The sequence below is a fragment of the Rhincodon typus genome, chromosome 43 (assembly GCF_021869965.1).
Source record: "Rhincodon typus isolate 14 chromosome 43, sRhiTyp1.1, whole genome shotgun sequence".
NCBI lineage: Eukaryota > Metazoa > Chordata > Chondrichthyes > Orectolobiformes > Rhincodontidae > Rhincodon > Rhincodon typus.
Genome location: NC_063374.1, coordinates 10,025,260 through 10,025,645, shown reverse-complemented (window position 1 = coordinate 10,025,645; position 386 = coordinate 10,025,260). Strand labels below are relative to the sequence as shown.

At 59.6% G+C, this 386-nt stretch overlaps 1 protein-coding gene across 1 annotated transcript in view; it reads left to right on the top strand.

Annotated features, from left to right (window-relative positions):
- Nucleotides 1–386, top strand: part of ubxn1 (UBX domain protein 1) — an 8,370-nt gene that overhangs the window by 4,257 nt on the left and 3,727 nt on the right. The gene's annotated exons all lie outside the window — the stretch shown is intronic.

The following is a 386-nucleotide window of genomic DNA, read 5'->3' as shown; positions in this document are numbered from 1 at the left end:
TCGTGATGGAGTCCCCTGGGAGGAGTGGGGTCATTGTGGAAAGTATCCCTGGGGAGGGGGAACAGTAGAGTGCTTTGGTGTGGGTGGGGATGGTGGTGGATTGCCCGGGGGCGGGGGGGGAGGGTGGGTAATTGTGCAGGGGGTGTGGAGAGTGTCCCAGGCAGGGGGTAACGGTAGAGAGCCCCAAGAGGGGGTAATGGTAGAATGACCCATGAGAGGTAATTGCGGAAGGAGTGTGCAGACTGTATCCCTGGAAGTGGGTAATGTTGGAATGCCTCATGAGGGGTAATTGTGGAGTGTCCCTGGGAGAGGGTAATTGTGAAGCGAGTGGAGAGTATCCCTGGGAGGGGTCACGGCAGAGTGCCTTGTTGGGGGGTGGGGGGGGG